Source organism: Xiphophorus maculatus, chromosome 7 (assembly GCF_002775205.1).
Source record: "Xiphophorus maculatus strain JP 163 A chromosome 7, X_maculatus-5.0-male, whole genome shotgun sequence".
Classification (NCBI taxonomy): domain Eukaryota; kingdom Metazoa; phylum Chordata; class Actinopteri; order Cyprinodontiformes; family Poeciliidae; genus Xiphophorus; species Xiphophorus maculatus.
Genome location: NC_036449.1, coordinates 31,316,618 through 31,339,339, shown reverse-complemented (window position 1 = coordinate 31,339,339; position 22,722 = coordinate 31,316,618). Strand labels below are relative to the sequence as shown.

The 22,722-nt window shown below is 45.0% G+C and overlaps 1 protein-coding gene across 3 annotated transcripts in view; it reads left to right on the top strand.

Annotated features, from left to right (window-relative positions):
• The window catches only part of LOC102222048 (inactive dipeptidyl peptidase 10-like), an 85,020-nt gene that overhangs the window by 22,686 nt on the left and 39,612 nt on the right, over positions 1-22,722 (top strand). Inside the window, exon 1 of one of the 3 annotated variants that reach the window (XM_023336893.1) lies at positions 11,415-11,440. The exons of the other annotated variants lie outside the window; for them this stretch is intronic. The gene's annotated coding sequence lies outside the window, so the exon portion shown is untranslated. Of the gene's footprint in view, positions 1-11,414; positions 11,441-22,722 lie in introns of those variants that run through there. 3 annotated transcript variants of the gene reach the window in all.

Here is a 22,722-nt window from a genome sequence, read left to right as displayed (position 1 = left end):
GTTGCCCTGATCGTTGCTCTGATCGTTGCCCTGATCGTTGCCCTGATCGTTGCTCTGATCGTTGCCCTGATCGTTGCTCTGATCGTTGCCCTGATTGTTGCCCTGATCGTTGCTCTGATAGTTGCTCTGATCATTGCCCTGATCGTTGCTCTGATAGTTGCTCTGATCGTTGCCCTGATCGTTGCCCTGATAGTTGCTCTGATCGTTGCCCTGATCGTTGCTCTGATCGTTGCCCTGATCGTTGCCCTGATAGTTGCTCTGATCGTTGCCCTGATCGTTGCCTTGATCGTTGCTCTGATCGTTGCCCTGATCGTTGCTCTGATCGTTGCCTTGATCGTTGCCCTGATCGTTGCCCTGATCGTTGCTCTGATAGTTGCTCTGATCGTTGCCTTGATCGTTGCCCTGATCGTTGCCCTGATCGTTGCCCTGATAGTTGCCCTGATAGTTGCTCTGATCGTTGCCTTGATCGTTGCTCTGATCGTTGCCCTGATAGTTGCTCTGATCGTTGCCTTGATCGTTGCTCTGATCGTTGCCCTGATAGTTGCTCTGATCATTGCCCTGATCGTTGCCCTGATCGTTGCTCTGATCGTTGCCCTGATAGTTGCTCTGATCGTTGCCCTGATCGTTGCCCTAATAGTTGCTCTGATCGTTGCCCTGATCGTTGCCCTGATAGTTGCTCTGATCGTTGCCCTGATCGTTGCCCTGATAGTTGCTCTGATCGTTGCCTTGATCGTTGCCTTGAACGTTGCCCTGATCGTTGCCCTGATCGTTGCTCTGATAGTTGCTCTGATCGTTGCCCTGATCGTTGCTCTGATCGTTGCCCTGATCGTTGCCCTGATAGTTGCTCTGATCGTTGCCTTGATCGTTGCCTTGAACGTTGCCCTGATCGTTGCCCTGATCATTGCTCTGATAGTTGCTCTGATCGTTGCCATATTGAAATAATTTGTGTTGCTGATCTCCACTCAGTGGATTTAAAATTTATTGATATTTTTGATACATTTTGAAGAAACAACAGTTAGTTTTGGGATAATTTAATGTTATTAATTGGAATTTATGACGAAAAAAGATGAACGATGCTACAAATTAACGGGGTTTTTATCACTAGGAGATTTCATCTGGTTTATTCCGGTTTGTTCCGGTTTAATCCAGTTTAATCTGGTTTATTCCGGTTTGTTCCGGTCTATCGGCTCAGAGGCGTTCAGGTCCAACTGGTTTTCCAGAGCCGGGTTTGGATCCGTCTCTCTGTCCTCCAGTTCATTCCTCCAGAACCAGTCGACCCAAATGGACCCAGAGTTTCCCCCAGTAAACCTGCTCAGCCCGGCGGGCGGTCCACCATGTTTTTGTATTAAAAGATGTTAAGTTGACAGGAAATGTAAAAATATTACTGGGTAATTAAATGTTACTGGAAAACATCTCCAGTGAAACGATATTTAAACCCACAACTAGCCTGAAAAACAACAAATCAAAAAATACAATTAAAATGAATATTAATTATTTATTAATAATAATGAATTATTATGAATAATGAATAATTATTCATAATAATTATTATGAATAATAATTCATGATGTAAATATCCATACAGGTCAGCCTGAGTCCAGTTTGGGTGAAAGGAGGCGATCGATCGGCTGTGATTGGTCCGCTCCCTGTGGGTTTATGAATTGACTATAGATCATCTTTTAGGAATAAATCTGCTCCGCCAGTGAAAAGCTCAGCACAACAGAGAAGCTTTCAGTCCTGCTTATTTAAACAAACAAAAAAAGCAATTCTATTACTATTATTGTCCTTATAACAAAAACAAGCAGCGCTTAGCCTGGCGGGCTGCCAGGCTAATAATACACTGAGGGAAACCCAAGCAGACTGAGTCCAGGCGGTTCTGTGAGACGTTCCTTCTAAGATCTTTAGTTATTTTCCAGAAGTTCATATTGAGCTTCGTTCTCATTTATCCTTCATCAAACTTCCTTCCAGTTTTTCTTTGATTAGATCTGAATCTGATTAAAGTTTGTTAAATTGAATTAAATCAGATTCTGATATTTTTCTGTTTCTTCCAGCTGAATAATTGGAGCCGTTTCAGTTTGTCTGAGTTGATCAAATTTGATCACTGATGGCAAATCAATGAGTGTAAATTAATAAACTGCAATGACAATAAATCCAGAATATTGCACTTCATTTATTCTCACTTTTATTAATGTGGATAAAAACCAGAAACATTAGAGAGGCAGGAGGAGTCTGAACCAAATATGGAAATGAATAACGCAGCAGTGAAACATCTGGACCGCATCGCTGCGAGCTGCCAGGCCTGAGAGGCAGAACCCAGAGAGCCGGATCAGTCTCAGGATCAGTTTAATCATCCTGCTGAAACAGGATCTTTCTGCTCCGATACTTTAAAAAATAACTTGATTACTGATTACTCCTTGAAAAGTAACTTAGTTATGATAGGTTTATTTTCATTCCTATCTAGCAAGGATTCAGACCAGTCGTGATTGTCTTTTCTGCAGAAAGGAGGGAAGATCCGAGACGCGACAAATCGCTGTAAAACACTGTCTGGGATCAACTCTGCCAGATCTTTCTCTGCATTTGGCTTTATTAGAAAATACAAGGAAGGAGGTTGGGCCTTCTCACATAGTCACACAAAGAATTTGACCAATGACCTTTTTCTATAGGGTGCTCTGAAACCTTCTGTGGGCATGCCCTTAAAAGGGCATGGTTGACCACAACTAATCAGTTACAGATGGAAGCTGATACCACAGGAATGTGCAAAGTCTCTAGCCTCCAGGCAAACATCCTACAAATGGTTAATAGAATTTCACAGAAGAAAAGAAGTCAAGTAACATCAAATAATAATATGAAAACATAACCTTTCAAATAAACTCACAAGTAAATGAACTTAGATAATTATTCTAACAAGTTACTTTACTGATTACTTCCACCTGGTGCTGGAAATTAGCATCTGGCTAATCTCTGTGTATTATTAGCGTCAGTATTAGGTATGATTAGTTATGATATCTAACGATAAATTGTCCCAGATGTCCCAATAAACGATAATACTCTCTGCTAACGATGCAAGATCAACTGGAGCCGGAAAACATTTTAAATATCCAAAATAAATAAACAAAACGAATAAAATGAATTATCAAGTTTCTGTAAACAAACTGAGAACAGAACTTCATCGTCCAGTTTTTAGAAAAAAATCATAAATCATGCAAATAATTCTCATTTTAATTTATCATGTGATTGATGGATTTACTGCGACAGCATGAATTGAACGTTCATTAATATTTATTTTAATATTTATTGACCCGTTCACAGAAAATCAATTCAATATCTAACAAAAACTTTCATCATAAATGGATTTCTGCTGGATGTGTTGATCTGTGGGTTCATAATTAATATGTATTTATGCTCTAATATCATAATTAATATGTATTTATGCTCTAATATCATAATTAATATGTATTTATGCTCTAATATCATCATTAATATGGATTTATGCTCTAATATCATCATTAATATGGATTTATGCTCTGTATCCAGTTCATGGCTCAGCTGGATGGTAGTTTGTGTTTCTGCAGCTTCAGTCATCGATTCGTCTCCCACAGGCTGATCTGACAGCACCACACACACACACACACACACACACACACACGCACACACACACACACACACACACACACACACACACACAAGCACACACACACACACACACACACAGTCCTCTGAAATATTAGTTTGTATTTATATTTAGGTTAGTAAAGATGTTTTCCCTTAATGAACCATTAATTTAGTTTCTATTAAAGGAGATATTAAAGTTTCCATATTGTTGTTTTAATGATTTTGCTTTAAAACGTAAATACCGGCTGGATGAATCCATAAACATTCATGTGTCCATAAACACATTTTTAAAGATCAACCGTAATATAATTGAGCCGTTACATTTATCAACGCAGATGGCTAGCTTAGCTCTGGCAATAATACAATATTATAATTCTGAGTATTATAAATCAGATTGTTTTACATTTTCCATATCAGCTTTGGATCTGTACCATGTGTGCAAATAAACTAGAAAAGCAGCTCAAATTATTAATTGAATTTCTGTTTAAAGTGTTTAAAAGTTTACATTTCTTTGGTAAACATTTTTTTGACTCTGAAAGGGAGAGACTGAGGAACCGTCTGGCACAAGTTATTTCAATAATAGTAAAATCTGCAATTTTTTAATTCTGCAATTAAGTTAGCAGAAGGTGAGCATGCTAACATTAGCATTTGATTGACCGTTTAAAATACGGCTTCAGATCACATTTACAGATTGTCATGTTGAGGTCAATCTTTCGAACCCACATGCGCAGAACACACTCTGGAGACGGGTAACGGTAAAGGTGATTTATTAAATACTGTGCAAACAGGAATGTACAAAGGTGATCCGGAACTGGTGCTCGTCTGTGTGGTTCTGGATTTCTGGGTGGAAATAAGACAGGTAAGAGGGGTTTCAGAGATCGTGGGAATGCAGTCCAGCCAGAGACCTACTTGCCGGTGAGCTCGTCAGAGCACGGAGAGGTGAACCGCTAGGATCCGGAGCTGCAAGCTGGAACGAGGGCGTGAGTTTCTCTAGAGGGCGGACAGGTGGATGGAGGGAGATCTCTGACAGGTGCCGGAAGGGATCCGGTTCGTAGAAGTTCGGAGATACTCAGGGCTTCACGGAAACAATCTAGGAAAGGCAGCACAAGAGGAGGTTACTTGGAGAATAGGTGGTCGGAGGTGAGCAACAATGATAGTACCATCACAGGCTAACACTCTGGCACTGGAGTGTCGGCGGCTCCATCCTGATAAACCCCTCCAAACAATGGTAAGTGGCAGCAGGTGTGCCGCTCCAGGTTCACGCCCTCCGGAAGGTCCCAGGATGCCCCCTGGTGGAGAAACTAGAGACCCCCCAACCAGCCTTCCCCAGATCCTAACAGTACCCCCCCCTCAATGACCGCCACCCGGCGGTCCAGCAGACCCAGAAGGGAGAGAGGAACGGTAGTCCGAAATCAGAGACGGGTCAACAATATAAGAGGAGGGAACCCATTGACGGTGCTCAGGGCCATAACCCTCCCAGTCCACTAAATATTGCCAACCCCTACCCCGCCTACGGGAATCGACAATCTGGCGGACAGAGTAAACGGGGCCCCCTTCAAACTCTCGGGCGGGCGGAGGGGGTTCTGGTGGCGGGTGCAAGGAACTGGAAACAACGGGCTTGATTTGGGAAACATGAAAGGTAGGATGAACTCTGAGTGAAGAGGGTAGCTGCAGACGGACCGCTGATGGACTGATAACCGATTCGACTTTGTACGGCCCAATAAAGCGGGGGGACAGCTTCTTAGACATAGATTTTAGCGGTATATCCTTGGTCGAGAGCCAAACCTGTTGACCGGGAGTATAGACAGGTGCAGGTTTCCGTCTGCGGTCAGCAAACCGGCGGTTCTGTTCCAGGGTGCGATTAAGGGCGGACACCGCAGTCTTCCAGATGGCCCTGCAGCGGCGGATGTGGTGTTGCACTGAGGTGACAGCAATGACCTTCTCATCTGAAGGAAACAACGGAGGTTGGTAACCTAATGAGATTTCAAAAGGGGAGAGACCAGTAGCGGAGGAGACGTGAGAATTGTGAGCATACTCGACCCACGAAAGGTACTTGTTCCAGTCGGTGGGGTTGGTCGATGTGAGGCATCTGAGCATAGCTTCCAGCTCCTGGTTCATGCGTTCAGTTTGGCCATTACTCTGTGGATGATAACCAGAGGACAAGGAAACCTTAGCCCCCAAAGCTGCACAAAAATGTTTCCATACCCGCGCTACGAATTGAGGTCCCCGGTCAGACAGTATCTCCTGCGGGATGCCATGTAGTCGAAAAACGTGCCTGACCAGGAGCTGAGCCGTCTGAAAGGCAGAGGGGAGTTTCTTTAAAGAGATCAGGTGGCAAGCCTTGGAGAACCGGTCAATAACTGTGAGGATGGTGGACATACCCCCCGAGACGGGTAGTCCTGTAACAAAATCCAGAGCAACGTGAGACCAGGGTCGTTTAGGGGTAGGAAGCGGTTGGAGCTGACCAGCCGGAAGTTGATGGGACGGTTTATTACGAGCACAGACGGAGCAGGCTAACACATACTCCCTAATGTCCTTGTAGCTCGACGGCCACCAGAATCGACGGGATATGAGCGAAATGGTTCTACTGACCCCTGGGTGGGCAGAGAACTTGGTGGAGTGCATCCAATTGATGAGTCTCGGTCTGACAGAAGCGGGTACATAAACCTTGTTGGGAGGACCGGTACCAGGATCGGGTTCAGATAATTGGGCCTGTTTTATCAGATCTTCAACCTCCCAAGTGACTGACGCGATGGAACAATTGGGGGGCAGGATGGGGGCCGGAGATCTGTCAGAATCGTCAGGGGAGTACAACCGGGAAAGCGCGTCTGGTTTAGTATTTCTAGAGCCAGGGCGATAAGAAATGGATAGGTTAAACCGGGAGAAAAATAACGACCATCGTGACTGTCGGGGGTTAAGGCGCCTAGCAGTTTTCAAATAGGCAAGATTTCTGTGATCGGTCCAAACCAGTACAGGGTGCGTTGTGCCCTCCAGCCAATGTCTCCACTCTTCAAGAGCCAGTTTGATGGCGAGCAGCTCACGGTCTCCCACATCATAGTTTCTTTCAGCTGGAGACAATCTGCGGGAGTAAAAGGCACAGGGATGAGTCTTATGGTCAGAGTCTGAAAACTGTGAAAGGACGGCTCCTACACCAGAATCTGAGGCGTCCACCTCAAGGACAAACTGTTTGGTGGGGTCAGGTTGGACGAGTATGGGTGCATTAGCAAATAACGATTTTAGCTTCGAAAAGGCGGCGTCTGCTTCGGGAGTCCAGGAGAAGGTGGTCTTGAGTGAAGTTAGAGCAGTCAACGGCAGGGCGGTTTGACTGTAATTTCTAATAAACCGCCTATAGAAATTTGCAAACCCGAGGAACCTTTGGAGCTGTTTCCTGGTTTCCGGAACCGGCCACTCTAGAACTGCTCTGATCTTGTCCTCTGATGGTCTGACCTGTCCACCCTCTAAGACATAACCGAGAAATGTAACAGATGGTTGATGAAACTCACATTTCTCAGCTTTGACGAACAGCCGGTTCTCCAGTAACCGCTGGAGAACAAGACGGACATGTTTCTGGTGTTCTGGAAGACTTTTAGAATAAATCAGAATGTCGTCAAGGTAGACAAACACGAAAACGTTCAGAAAATCCCTCAGGACATCGTTTATCAGGGCTTGAAAACAGGCTGGGGCATTAGATAAACCAAAAGGCATGACTAAATACTCGAAATGGCCTAATGGGGTCTTAAATGCAGTTTTCCACTCATCCCCATCCCGTATGCGTAGGAGGTGATAAGCATTTCTTAAATCCAGCTTAGTAAAGATGGTGGCTCCTTGAACAGGCTCGAACGCAGATGAGAGGAGGGGTAATGGATATTTATTTTTAACTGTGATTTGATTGAGACCTCGGTAATCAATGCATGGTCTGAGAGACCCATCTTTCTTTTCAACAAAGAAAAACCCCGCCCCTAACGGGGAAGACGAGGTGCGGATTATCCCTGCATCAAGGGACTCCTTAATGTATTTTTCCATGGTTTCTCTCTCTGTCCGGGAAATATTGTACAAGCGACTGTTAGGCAGGGGAGCTCCGGGTAACAGATCTATCACACAATCGTACGGCCGGTGCGGAGGGAGTGACAGTGCTTTTACCTTGCTGAAAACCGCGGCTAAATCGTAATACTCCACCGGAACAGCTGAGAGATCAGGTGGGTCTGCCTCCTGCTGGCCCTCCGGTGACGGACCTGGCGGCAAGGCTGAGCGGAGACAAGATGAGTGACAGTTAATGGACCAGGAAATTATGTGTCGTTCAGACCAGTCGATGTGGGGATTATGACATTCTAACCAGTCGAAGCCCAGGATGATAGCGGAACTGGCTGCGGGAAAAATAAAAAATGAAATCTTTTCATGGTGATTACCAGAGATCAGAAGATTCAGCGGAACAGTTTGGTGGGTTATCTGATGGAGTGCTCTGCCGTCCAGAGCTGAAACCTTCAAGGGGACCTTTAAAGGAACAGTTTCAATGGACAGTTGTTGCGCGAGGCTGGAATCCATTAAATTGCGCTCACAACCGGAATCAACCAGGGCTGAAAGCGTTATAGATTGATCGTGAACAGAAAGAGTGATGGGTAATAGTAAACGAGGAGATTTTTCTTTAATTTGATAGTCCGCCAGCCTCCTCGCATCTACCAGCGGACCCTGGCTTTTACCTTTGTTGGACAGGAAGCGATGAAATGGCCCGCTGCGCCGCAATACAAACAGAGTTTGGCATTCATTCGTCTCTGCCTTTCTTCGGGGGAGAGGCGAGTGTGCCCTATCTGCATGGGCTCTGCTTCTGCTGCCGGCGGAACGACTGCAGTAGAAAGGTTTGGTGACAAGCCCTCCACAGCCACTCTCACAGATGGATTTCTTTTACCTCTAGCCCGAGCGCGGGTTCTGTTATCCAAACGGATAGCCAAACTAATCAACTCCTCCAGGGTCTTGGGCTCGTCTAAAGTTGCTAGTAAGTCCTTTATGTTATCTTGGAGGGCGTTGTAGAAAGCACTTTTAAGTGCCGGAGGGTTCCACCCAGACGCCGCCGCTTTAATGCGGAAGTCAATGGCAAACTCAGCTACGGTTCGCTGACCCTGTTTAATTTCTAGCAGATCTCGGGAACTTAAAGTCTTGTCTGAGTCTTGGTTAAACGCTTGTTTAAATTCTTTCAAGAACTCCTCAAAGGTGCAATCATAAGTTGTGGATGAAGAAAACCTCGACTCTGCCCAGTCTAACGCCTGGCCTGATAAGTGGGAAATTAAGAATGAGATCTTGGCTCCGTCATGGGAGAAACAGTGCGGGGAGTGATTAAATAATATAGTGCACTGGAAAAGAAATCCTCTGAACTTACTCCCGTCACCTGAGAATCTTTCCGGGTTAGGTGGCCAGAGTGTTCTGTCATGTTGAGGTCAATCTTTCGAACCCACATGCGCAGAACACACTCTGGAGACGGGTAACGGTAAAGGTGATTTATTAAATACTGTGCAAACAGGAATGTACAAAGGTGATCCGGAACTGGTGCTCGTCTGTGTGGTTCTGGATTTCTGGGTGGAAATAAGACAGGTAAGAGGGGTTTCAGAGATCGTGGGAATGCAGTCCAGCCAGAGACCTACTTGCCGGTGAGCTCGTCAGAGCACGGAGAGGTGAACCGCTAGGATCCGGAGCTGCAAGCTGGAACGAGGGCGTGAGTTTCTCTAGAGGGCGGACAGGTGGATGGAGGGAGATCTCTGACAGGTGCCGGAAGGGATCCGGTTCGTAGAAGTTCGGAGATACTCAGGGCTTCACGGAAACAATCTAGGAAAGGCAGCACAAGAGGAGGTTACTTGGAGAATAGGTGGTCGGAGGTGAGCAACAATGATAGTACCATCACAGGCTAACACTCTGGCACTGGAGTGTCGGCGGCTCCATCCTGATAAACCCCTCCAAACAATGGTAAGTGGCAGCAGGTGTGCCGCTCCAGGTTCACGCCCTCCGGAAGGTCCCAGGATGCCCCCTGGTGGAGAAACTAGAGACCCCCCAACCAGCCTTCCCCAGATCCTAACACAGATAATCTAAAACATTTCAGACATCTGTGGAAATACTTCAGATGTTAGCCTGCTATGCTAATGTTAGCCTCACAATGACAATGTTAGCCTCACAGTGCTAATGTTAGCCTTACAATGACAATGTTAGCTTCAAGGTGCTAATGTTAGCCTCACAGTGCTTTGACAGCATGACATATTGACATGATGCTCCAACAAACCAACTTTATTCCTAAAGCACTGTAAAACATGAACACCTGAGACAAAGAGCTGCACAGAACTGGAAACTGTAAACAATCAAGGAAACATTGCAAAAGAAATATGACTACAGCAAAGACATGATTTACTAAACTCTGATATTATTTACCTGACCTGATGTTTTAGTTGTCCCAAACGTTATGCAGGAAATGTTTCAGTTTTGGCTCCTAAACTTTAATTATTAGACATTTTTAGCTTCCTTTAAAATAATCTTTGTGCACTAGTGTTGACCCAGTGTAGATTTATGAAAGCTTTAATATCTGCTTACTGTGCAGCAGACCTGATGATGTTTCAGTGAATATCATATAAACTTCAGCTGAAGGATCGATCTGGATTCAGCTCTACAGCTTCGTTTGTTTTTCTGTTTTTGTGGAGAAAATGAGCTTTAAATGAGCAGCTTCATAATCCAGAGGGAAATATAGAGAAAATGAAACAGAGCCTGGAAAATGTGAGCAAATATTATCCACTGAGAGCTGCGCCTCCTACAGGCCAGCTGGTGTAATAGCTCTGTGGGGTTGATCATCCTGAGCTTTAGATCAGATCGCTGTCTCCAATCAATCTGATTGACCAGTTGGTGTCTCTCACCTTTTATCTCCAACTGACAGGTCAAAGGTCACAGATTATCTCTGAGACAAGCACTGGAGAATTTGCTGCTGCAGATTTTGCTCTGATTTCAACCACAACATTATAATAAAGAGCCCAATAAACTCACAGGATTCCTGGAAACTGGACAGATCCGTCTGCCTGGTTCTGTTTGGATAAAAAGGTGACGTCAGGCGTCAGAGTCTGGCACTGAGTGTTGGTTCTGGTCATCAGACCCGAAGTTCAGAGTAAAACTACTGCAGGGTAAACAGAAAGAAACAGACATGGTGACCAGCAGATGCTCTTCTTCTTTTTCTTCGTGTGAGAGGAGGGTGTGTGGAAGAGCGAGTGACAGAGTGCTTGTATATTTTCTATGCTTTGGTTTTTTCTTACTGTTTTTCTCTGGTGTTTATGTTACTTGTTTAGTTGTGATTTTGTGTTAGTTTGTCACGCTTTAAGGTTTTTTTTGGGTTCGGTTGTGGCCGTCAGGTCGGCGTCTCAGGACGCCATGACAGCTGGTGGTGGGTCTTCCTCCATGCTGACACGGAAGAACGGCATCAAGGTGGGAGCTGGTTCTCTGTGCAGCGTGGAGGAAGTGTGTTTTTCTGTGGGTGAGGTGATCGGACATTGGTCCATGGACCTTACCAAGCTCCGCCCACAACCGACCCACCTGACCGCAAGTCTCACAAACAAAGCCTGGTTGTTTCTCTGTAAACATGACTATTAGTGAATCATTTCTAGCAGATTTTCACAATAAATCAGCTACTAAATGGACAGAGGAACTAACAAGTTCATGTCATCATCTGGGAGGAGGTTACTGGTTTCTCAGTCACAAACTGGTTGCAAACCTGAGGCCAGCAGGTGTCAGTCCGTTATGGTAGATCTGAACTTTGACCTCAATATGAGAAGCTACAGACTGATAGGAGGAACCAAAGAGCTCTGTAAAGGTAAAGGCAAATCTTCTGAAGTTGGGATATAATTCATTTAATTTCACATAATTACCGCGGTAGAAGCCATTTGTTTGTTAAAATTTAATGAAATATATTTGTTCTATTTGATGTTTGTTGTGAATGACGTAAACTCACAAACTAACGAGGTAATTAGTCCAACGTTTAGAAACTACAGCGGCTGTAATGAGCCACAGCAAAGGGAAACAAAGGTAAAATAACCTGAACAGGTGATCAACTCAAAACCACTCCTACCTTTTTACTCTCTCTCTCTTTGTAGTTTAAGCACACCTGTTACCGTGGCAACCGCCTGCACCCCGCAAGACAAGCAAAGATTACGTTAAAAACATAACATTCAGTTCGTTACGGTATCAAGTTTCCAGGCTTGATATTTATTTATCGATTATTAATCAGAGCTTCCCTGAACACAGCGATGGTTGACTGACTAGCTGTACTTGGTGCTAACGTGGCTAACAGGAGTAACAGTTTAGTCCAAAGCCTTTTCTGCTAAAATAAAATCTTTAGTGTATGTCAGATACAGACACATTGCATGTTGATCTGTTTAGCTAACGTCAGACTGTGTAGCAGACAGGCTTCAGGGTGTAGAAGTTGTATCAGTTCTGCCTTTATGCTGCACTTAGCTAACGGGAAGCTAAGTGTGTTTGTGAGACGGCCACGCTACTACGTAGAATGGGCATCAGCCAATGAAATGCGGCCCTGTTATAAGGTCCATTAGGTCAGCAGCTCGAATGAGTGGAGCTGCCGTATGTTTCGTTGAGAAAGTTGAACAGGCTCAGCAGTTGGTGGAAGCGGACATTTCTATTAACGGCTTGTTTTTACAGGTTTCGCCACAACTAAGGCAACTCTGTCAAAGGTCCCTCCGTTCATTAATGACCAGTTTTTGGTTAAACAACTGTCTCCACACGGCAAGGTGATGTCACCGATTAAAAAAAGTTCCATCCGGGTGTAAATCACCTTTGTTAAAACACGTTATTTCTATTCATGTTGTTAAATCGACGCCACGAAGAACTTAATTTGTGCTTTCATGTCAGAATAGATGATTTTGATGACATCTTGTTTGCTCATCTTCCAACATGAAGTGTTTTGGTTGTGGTCAGGAGGGTCACATTGGGCCGGACCGGTGTTATGGATTAACTGGTGGCTAAATTAACTGGTTGAAACCTATGCGCACCGCAGATGTTTCTAAATTGTAGGTGGCTGTGTTGATGCCTGTTTAAAAATGCTACTTGTGTGACAAAACCGTTTGCAAAACTTTACTATAAATTCCATTTGAAGCAAATATGTTTAATGTTGCACGTGAAAATTATATTTCAAAACAAGTTTCTACAGAGCAGCGTTGAGTTCGCTTCAAAAACATCACATTGGAGCAAAACCAGATCAATGAGTAACATGACAATCCCATTCACATTCAGCTTCACCAGAATAAATTAATTCCAACTCATGAAATTAACATGAGGCAACCACAATAAGTGGAAGGTTTCTGCTTTTTAGAATAGAATGGAATAGAATAGAATAGAAGTACTTTATTCATCCCAGCAGGGAAATTACTTCGCAGTTACAGCATAGAGACAAGAGACAAGACACAATAACAACGTCCGGGTGTTTAGTCTGGAGTTTGGCTGCGGTAGAGCTGATGACGTCACAGGCCACCGCTGCATCAGCTGATGGGGGAATGTAAACAGCGATCAAAATGGCGGACGTAAACTCCCTCGGTAAATAACACGGCCGCATTCCCACAGCCAGAAGTTCAATGTCCGGGCTACAAATCTGTTCCTTCACGTTAACATGACCGGGATTACACCACCTCTCACTCACATAAGTGCAATCCCACCGCCCCTCTTCTTCCGACTCTTGGAAGGGAAAATCCAGGAACCTCCACGCTGCAGTCCAGAATAAGCGAGTGCAGCCAGGTTTCCGTGAAGCAGAAGATACTGCACTCCCAGTACTCCTTCTGGGTCCTAACCAGCGCCGTGAGTTCGTCTGTCCTATTCCCCAAAGACCTCACGCTCCCCACAACAATCGCCGGTACCGCTGGTTTGTGCCGTCTCCTCTTCTCCCTCCGTTTAACTCCAGACCTGCAGCCCCGTCGTCTCCTCCGTAACTCCTCCGGAACCACAGGCCCGTCTCCGGGCAGCAGCAGAGGCCCACACAGCGCAATCAGCCGTTCACGCAAGCAAACAATGCCGCCACTCCGTTCGGCAAGGTTCTCCGCAACAAAGAGCAGAAAAAGCAGCAGAAGAACGCGGAGAACAGCGACAGAACCACATCCAGCCACCGCGGACAGCCCAACCGACGATCCATGGGTTCTTTAAGCACGGATCCTTAAGCGGTTACAGCAAATATACACAGATTAACACACATGACGGGAGCTGCGTCTGCAAGCAGCCAGCTGTGCCGGCACCATCTTGAAAGAAACCTTATCTTATAAGATAAGATAAGATTTATTGTCATTGTCATCAACAGATTACAACGAGATTGAGATTTGCTCGACTCGAGTTAAGATGCAGGTTATGTGTATTTACATAATATACAAAGATAAAGAAATAAATAGTACAAAATGAGAAATAAATAGACATCAGAAGATGGTTGCAGCGCCTCGAGGTGTCGAATTTACATTTTTAACCAAGTGGTGTCAAGAGCAGAAGTTCTTATGCCTTTGAATTTAGTGCCATGATTGCCATCGGGTAAAAACTGTGTTTTAGGCGATTTGTCCTGGTTTTTATTGCTCTGTATCTCTTGCCTGATGGCAGCAGCTGGAAGAGACCATGGCCAGGGTGTGAAGAGTCATTTAAAATGTCCAAAACTTTCTTGTGGAGCCTGGAAGTGTAAATCTGTTCCATAGTGGGGAGGGGGCAGCCTATGGTTCTCTCTGCTGCCCTAACAACCCTCTGGAGCGCCTTCTTGTCCGCGGATGTGCTGCTGCCGTACCAGACACACAGACCGTACATGAGCACACTCTCTATGGAGCAGCGATAGAAGGCCTGCAGCAGGTCTGAGGGGAGACGGTTCTTCTTGAGTATTCTCAGAAAGTACAGTCTCTGCTGTACCTTCTTCAACAGCTCCTTGGTGTTGGTCCTCCAGGTTAGCTTGTCCTCCAACTCCATGCCCAGAAACCTGAACACTGGGACCCTCTCCACACAGGTCCCACTGATGGTGAGAGGCTGGATGTCCGTTTTGTTCTTCCTGAAGTCGATCACCAGCTCCTTTGTTTTGGAGGTGTTGAGGAGCAGGTTATTGACTTTGCACCACTCTGACAGCCGCTTCACCTCATCCCTGTACTCCAGCTCCCCCTTCCCGCCTGAGATGAGACCAACAACAGTCGTGTCATCTGCAAACTTTATGATCTTGTTGCTGAGGTGGTTGGAGACACAGTCATGAGTGTAGAGGGTGTAGAGAAGTGGGCTGAGCACGCAACCCTGTGGCGATCTGGTGTTCAAGCTCAGAGCAGTGGAGGTGTGGGGGCCCAGTCTGACCCTCTGGGAGCGACCTGTTAGGAAGACCAGGATCCAACTGCAGGTGGCTGATGGGAGCCCAAGGTTTGCTAGCTTGGACACCAGACGTTAGGGAAGTATGGTATTAAATGCTGAGCTGAAGTCCACAAAGAGCATTCTGACGTAGCTCCCCTGCTTCTCTAAGTGGGTCAGGGCAGCATGAAGTGCAGTGGATACAGCGTCCTCTGTGGACCTCTTTGCTTTGTAGGCAAATTGGAGAGGGTCCAGCTCAGCAGGCAGGCCAGCGAGGATGTGACTCCACACCAGTCTCTCCAAGCACTTCATGATGATCAGTGTGAGTGCCACTGGACGGTAGTCGTTCAGGGTGTTGATGTTGGTTCTTTTCGGCAGGGGGACAATGGTAGAGGACTTTAGGCAGGGAGGGACAGTGGCTTGAGACAGGGACTGGTTAAAAATCTTTCCAGCCAATTGGTCTGCACAGTCTTTAAGCACCCGTCCCGACACACCGTCAGGTCCCGCAGCCTTCCTTGGGTTCACCTTCCTCATCACCTGCCTCACTCTCCTCTACTGTGAGAGCAGAGCTGCTGTGGACAGGCAGCTGTGATGGAGCTGTGGTAGGTGTCGCCTCAAAGCGGGCAAAGAAGATATTCATCTCCTCTGCCAGGGAAGTGGTTCCCTCCGTGCATGGCTGGTTGCTGGATCTGTAGCTTGTGATGTGCTGAACACCCTGCCACACCTGCCTGGTGTTGTTGCTCCTGAGCTGCTTCTCTATTCTCCCTCCGTATGATGCCTTAGCTTGGCAGATGCCTCTTCTCAGGTTGGCTCTGGCAGAACTGTAGAGTGCTTTGTCCCCAGACCTGAAAGCAGCGTTCCTGGCTTTCAAGGGGCCCCGGACCTCCTTAGTCATCCAGGGTTTCCTATTCGGATAGATCTTCATGAGTCTGTTCCTGGTGACATTGTCTGTGCAGAACCTGATGTAGTCCAAGACTGCTGAGGTGTAGTTCTCCAGGTCCTGATGTGCAAAATCCTCCCAGTCAGTTCTCTGGAAGCAGTCCTGTAGTTGGTGAGAGGCATCCTCAGGCCAGATGGTGACAGTCCGGGTTGTACTGGGGACACGTTTCCACAGGGGGGTGTAACCAGGGATCAGTAGCAGGGACACGTGATCAGACTGGCCAAGGTGTGCTAAGGGTTTAGCCCTGTATGCTTGTCTGATGTTTGTGTCCAGCTTGTCCAGAGTTTTATCACCCCTGGTTGTGCACTTTACGTGTTGATGGAGTTTAGGGAGGACTGATTTCAGATCAGCATGACTAAAGTCCCCAGAGACGATGTGAACAGCCTCGGGGTTCTGGTTCTGGTTGTTGCTGATAGCATCATGCAGGAGTCCCACGGCCGAGCTAGCGTTAGCATCCGGTGCTATCGGGTCTGCATTTAATTGTGATGAACTCCACGCCTGGAGAACAGTGGCTAACAACTACTGTGGAGTTCGTACACCAGCTGTTATTTACATAAACACATAGTCCACCTCCTCTTTTCTGACCGGAGCTGCTGATCGGTCCTGTCGGTGTGCTGTGTAGCCTGCTAGCTCGACCTCCGGTCCGGTATGGTTGGATTTAACTACGTCTCCGTGATCAACAGGACGCAGCATTCCCGGATGAGGTTGTCAGTTGCAATCCACAGCTTCCATTCGTCCAGTTTGTTAGCGAGAGAAAGATGCTTGGTAGCGGTGGTTTGTGTGGCTGTTTCCTGAGCCTCGCTAACACGCCGCTGCGACGCCCCCTCTTCTGTTTACATCTCTGCGCCGTCGCCCTGTCGCAGATACTGGGATTATAATCCAGGGAGAGCCCGGTGTCCGAGCAACATCGACCGGAATGTTGCTGTGGACACGGAAAAGCTCCAGTGACAGACTTCCCCCGATTGCTTGACCAATGGCCAGTAAATGTTGTCGGTTTTAGGTGTTTTTAACCAGCAAAGTGGAAAAGACGAACTTGGAGTCGCTGAGCACAGAGCCGCTGCGTCTACGCGCCGCCATCTTGTTGACAAGTAACCAGCACTGATCAGGAAAAATATTGGAATTGATTCTCAAGTTCCTGTAATGTGATTTATTAACACTTCTAGGCTAGTGAGTGTTTTTGGATCAGATCCTGTAATGCAGCCGCACTGTTTCTGGACTTTTTAAAAAATTTTTTTTTAGCACACTACCGACAGTAAGTGTCGCTAAACAATGAGGTTGATGTCATCACATTTAATAAAATTTAAATCACATACCTGATGGTGTTGCTTGTGGTGTTTACGTGTCCAAATAGAGAGGAATATAAAGTAATGTCTATTAGTTACACTGCAATAAAATCTCATCTAAATGATATAAAGTTAACAGCCAATGTTGTAGTTGGTGGTTATATCCAAATTGACGAGCCAAAATTATAATTATAAATGTTCCTACATTATACTGTCAGATACCAACAGATTATGATCCATATCTACAGTATTTATCTGTGTTCTCTACTGGGAACCAGTTTGCAGGCTGGTGACCAGGGGAAATAAACTTAAAAACAAAACGAGCCTCATTAAGACTTAGATTAACTAACGGGCTCCTCAACAAAGATGTTTGTAAAAAATTAGGTGGCTGTGTCGTTTCCTGATCAAAACGCTACAAAAGTAAATAAACAGAGTAGAAAATGTCTCTTTCTCTATGATCTCTTCAAAACAATCATAATTCTTTGTATGTGAAGGAATATTGAAGAATATATTAAAATATCACCAAAATATACCAGACTTCAGGAGGAGACTGAGCTAAACTAAGAATTTCTACCATCACCCAGCATTTAGAGAACTGATGATTATTTTATATTTTCTCGGTCTTATATTGACTGATATGTTCTGCAAACATGTCAATAAATGTAAACGGTTCTGATATCATGAAAACTAATTCTTTGCTCACTTAATAGAAGCCACTTTATTTCGTTTGCACCTTAACTGGGCTGCAGACACAAAGCTGTAATTTAGTAATTTCACAAAATCCTTACAGTTAAAAGTTTGCCTGGCAAACCTGCTAAACGATGTTACCTCCAAAACATTGGCAGCAAGTGAATTTTATTTTTTTTAGACAATGAAATAAACTGGTCCAAAAAGTAAATCAGACTAAATCTCTAACTGAACTGGAACCAGCGGTCACTGAGTTCAGAGAGCCGTTTTATCCACTAAACTATATCGGCCAACAAAAATCCAATAATCACCTGTTATTGATCCTGATCTATCAGACACTCTGCGCTTTAAGAGGCAAACCTGGATTAACTGGTGACACTTTCAGAATCTCAGTTTGAGTGAAGATTTGAACCTGTTTCTGATGTAAAAGTATAAAAGACAATAGTTTTTTGTCTCTTATAGTTGAGTATTAGAGTCACTTGATGAAAAGAATAAAGATGTTAAATTATGAGAAAAAATATTGTAACAATTCTGTGTTTTAGTTCTGCTGGGGTCCATATGGTTATGTGTATTTGTTATAAGTTGCATTGTGATCCTTTTTGTTATATGTAGAGTTATGGGCTTCCCCTGTCTGACCGCTGGCTCCCACTCTCATGTGATGGGCCCGACATGTGGGCGGGGGATCGGTGGAGCGGCAGGACCAGGACTGGAAGTGGGGAGAGTCCAGAGTTGGGTTAGCAGTGAAGCTATCAGTTGAGTGAACCAGTTTGTTGGAGGCGTGAGCTGCAGCCTCAGGAATATTTTAATAAACTCTGTTCGGCGGGACTACATCTGCGGTGTTGGTGTCATTACAATATCAACAATAAAGAAGAAATGACACTGCAACATAGATCTGCCATGTCTTCTGTAAATGAACTAGGAAATAAACTATAACATGTTACAAAAACAGTGTCTAAAAAGATTTTGCTATAGTTTCTGTGGATATCTAATTGAAATATACAATATGAGGGAGATGTGGAAAACAACAGCCAGTCGATCTTTTTAAACATTTTATTTTAATCCCATGGGTCTTCAACATTTATGTGGCTTTCAGGGATGCATCTTTGCTTTCAGATCTGCTTATGGCATCTTGAGATCTTCCTTTGATGAGTTTCAACCTCTGAAGCAACACAGAAATCAGGACAAATTCTGCGTAATTTACCTGTTTTGGTGATTTTGCAGATTAATGTAAAAAAATAAATAAGGCAACATGCCATGTTAGACCAATAAAAGTCTTTCTACTTAGTTATTCCCGAGATCTTAATGGTTGTCTTATGGAATCGGATCGTATTTTTGCAAAGATTTGTAGTTCTTTAAGCTTATCGCATTGCTTACTTCCTGGTTCGTAAAGGGGTCCTAAAAAGCCACGCCCACACAAACATCTGTGTCTCCCAGTTGCCGCCACCAGTTAATCTATAACACCGACCCCTCCGAGTTCCACTGCTGCTGAGCGAGGAGGAGGAGCAGGAGGGGGAGGAGGAGGAGGAGGAGGAGGAGGAGGGTTAGGGGCAAGGCGAAGCAAAAGGAGGAATGTGGTGATGCTGTGCAGGTCAGCAGGCAGGTCAGCAGGCAGGTCAACAGGCTGGTCAGCAGGTGTGATGGATTGAAATGTGGTTATTTCAGAGGCTGGCTAGTCTGATTTGGCTGAAGCAGTGGTCAAATCCAACCAGCAGGGGGAGTCTAGCGCTTGCGCTAGCTATAGTGAAGAGCACCGGAACTTCCTCCTTAGTTAATAATAACCGTTGGAGCAGAAGCACCGTGTCCAGCTCTTTTATTAAAACACTCCCCTTCTTCAGGTATGAGTATATATATATATATACACACCTGTATATTGTAAATGAGTTTATTGACTTTCAGAAAGCTGTGAGTTCTTTTGGCACTCCGAATGTTAAATTCTGTTGTTAGCTCCGTTGTTAGCGCTGTTGCTAACATACTGCTGTTAAATCGAGTTAATAATAACCGTTGGAGCAGAAGCACCGTGTCCAGCTCTTTTATTAAAACACTCCCCTTCTTCAGGGCATTTACATTTGGAGGCACCGCTGGGATGTTGATGGTGAGGCGCTGGAATCCTACAGCAGAGGAGAACGCCCCACATCAACCATCCCATTATCAAAACCCAGGTAGTGGAGAGTGCAGCTACAACAAGGTGACGCCCAGCCAGGAGGACTGTGTATTCTGAGGTGCAGAAAAGCTACTAGGAAACAACAGTTCTGCGGTAACTGGCAAACACTGTTCTTCAGCACACTTTACCACTGACGTAGAAGAAGAAAAAAATATATATACATATATGAAAAAAATGGATTCAGAAATGGACAATCTACAGTTTGAGATTAAAGGAGCCCTCTTCCAACTTACCAGTGACCAGCTGAGCGAAATATGTGATTTCCTGGGAATTTCAGGAACAAGCAAAGACAATATTACAGGCAAAAGTCGTAATATTCTTGTTTCAATGATCAGCAAGTATGTTGAAAGTGACGAACTGAGACAATTAGAGGATGAAGGAATGTCAGCTTTGCTGAGTTTAATGGACATGATAAAATCAGTGCAGACAGTTGTCAAAAACAGCGCAGCAGAAAAAGAAAATGAGGAGGAGGAGAAATTAAGCAGAGAACTGGAACAACTAAAACTCATAGTTCAACAGAAAGAAACTGAAATGAAAACCCTGGCAAACAAAAATACAAAGGACATTAGAACAGCGTTTGCCCAGGCTTCCCCTGCCCATGAAAACAACCCCCCATGGAGAAAAGAATTTAAGATCTCAGGTCAAATTGGCGACCCTGGACAAAAGGACAGGTTAACATTTTCCAGTTTGGCCCGCCAAATAGACAATGGTCTTAGCAAAGGTTACCCTGAACCAGAGATAGTGGATGCTGTCATTAGGGCAATAGTACCTGGCCTACAACTGCGCAGCTACTTAGAAGGAAAGAGTGACCTGTCCCTTCCCACTCTTAGGAGAATCCTTCGTTCACATTATCAAGAGAGAAGTGCAACTGAGTTATATAAACAACTTACCACAGAAGTGCAGAGCAGCAGAGAGACAGCACAGAATTTTGTGATCAGAGCAATGGACTTGCGCCAAAAAATATTGTTTGCTTCACAAGAGGCTGAGTCTGGCCTTAAATACGATCCTGCATTAGTGCAAAGCATGTTCATGCACACGGTTCTCACAGGCCTTCAGAGTGATAACATAAAGACTGATCTCCAACCTCACTTGTTGAAATCAAGTACTTCAGATGAGCTGCTCTTAGAGGTTCTCAATACTGCCTCTGCTAATGACAAAGAGAGACAGGATAAGAAGAGAAACACCACACAAAGGTCCACCGGTGTGCACGCAGTTCAGTCTAATGATACAAATAATGAAAGGAGACATGGGGGACACCAAAATGTTGCTGCACTTCCCCCAGATGTGCTGTCTGACCTGAAAGAAATCAAAGCAGATATGGTTTTGCTCAAAGATCTCAAAACTGAAGTTGCACAAATCAGAGAATCCATTTACAACAAAGAAGATAAAACTAAATTACAACCTGATGTGTGTCAAGAAGCAGAATATGGTTTTCCCCACCATAGGGCTTATGCTACTCCACAGCTTGCTCCCTGGAGCACCGAGGGTGCAGCTGCTCATCATCAAAGAAGACCTCTGCAGGAATATCAAGGAACCTATGATCCGAGTTCTTATGATCCGAGTTCAATTAGAGCAGGGGTGGGCACTCCTGGTCCTCGAGGGCCGGTGTCCTGCAACTTTTAGATGCATCTCTACTTCAACACACCTGAGTCAAATAATGAGGTCGTTAACAGGACTCTGGAGAACTTGACTGCACTTAGGAGGAGATTCAGCTGTTGGATTCAGGTGTGTTGGACCAGGGAGACATCTAAGAGTTGCAGGACACCGGCCCTCGAGGACCAGGAGTGCCCACCCCTGAATTAGAGGAACTACTCAATTTCAACAGAGATTTGCACCACAAAGATACCCAGTGCCACGCCCCAGACCAAGGTGCCTTGCATGTCAGCAGCAGGGAGAAAATTTCTGCCAGCACTGCTACAGGTGTGGAAGCAGCGAACATTTCCAGGCTGGATGTAGAGGATATCAACGCACGCCCTCCACTGCAAGAGAACACCCTTTAAACGAAGGAAGGTTGCCCCCGAGGGACAGGGAGTAACCATGTGCACCAAAACGTCCCAAAAATGTGCCAATTGTGGAAGAATGGAAGGATCCCAAACGTTTGGACAATGTTCAGTGTGCAAAAGAGTACTTTACTGTTCCAAGGAGTGCCAGGAGAGTCATTGGCCAGAACATAAAGAGTGTAAGCCACCCACAAACACTGAAACAACTGCTGAAAACATACATCTATGCACAACTATGACAGGTAAAAAGAAAAACACACTGTCACAGAAAGACTCTACATTAGTTGACCTTGTTGGGAAGAAGTGTCTTGTTAGCTGCTATCTACAGCAGAAGAAAACACAGGCGCTCTGGGATACTGGTTCGCAGGTTTCTGCAATTGATGAAGCCTGGAAAGCGGAGAACATCCCAGATGCGAAACTTCGAGATATAGCAGAAATTGTTAACTCAGATGATCCCCTACAACTTGAGGCTGCTAATGGCACAGAAATGCCATACATAGGATGGGTAGAAGTAATGTTTAAACTAGCAGCTGGTCTTGAAGGGTTCTATGTTCCAATGCTTGTTATGAGAGGCAGCCATCTTCCCCGTCCCATAATAGGCTTTAATGTTATTGAACGTATTATTATTAACAGACAGAAACAAATTAACTATGAAGAGACAGAGGAACTTTTAAAAACAGTTAACATGGCTTTCCCAAAACTAAAAAAAGGAAATGAAAAAGCTTT